Below are 381 nucleotides of genomic sequence, written 5' to 3'. Positions count from 1 at the left end.
CGGAGCATGGAGGGGTGGGGGCTGGGAGGGGCGGAGAGAGGGGCTGGCTGTGGGGCTCAGGCAGGAGCTGGTTCTCCACGGGGGCGGGACTAGCGAGGAGACGCTTGAGAGCAGCGGTTCTCAGCCTGGCTGCGCGTTAGAATCACCTGGGAATCTTCCTAAAATCCTGATTTCGGGGCCTTGTCCTCCGGGAATTCTGTGTCTTTGTTACTCATGTTGTGGCCCCTCCCCATCACAAAGACACAGAATTTCCAGAGGATGAGGCCCGGAAATCAGGACTTTAAAAAGATTCCCAGGAGATTCTAATGTGCAGCCAAGGTTGAGAACCACTGATCTAAGGAAAAGAGGCCAGTGCACCTGACTAAATAGTGAGTTATTGCA

The sequence above is a fragment of the Myotis davidii genome, unplaced genomic scaffold, assembly GCF_000327345.1.
Source record: "Myotis davidii unplaced genomic scaffold, ASM32734v1 scaffold2863, whole genome shotgun sequence".
In the NCBI taxonomy this organism is placed as follows: domain Eukaryota; kingdom Metazoa; phylum Chordata; class Mammalia; order Chiroptera; family Vespertilionidae; genus Myotis; species Myotis davidii.
Note: the sequence above shows the minus strand (reverse complement) of the source record.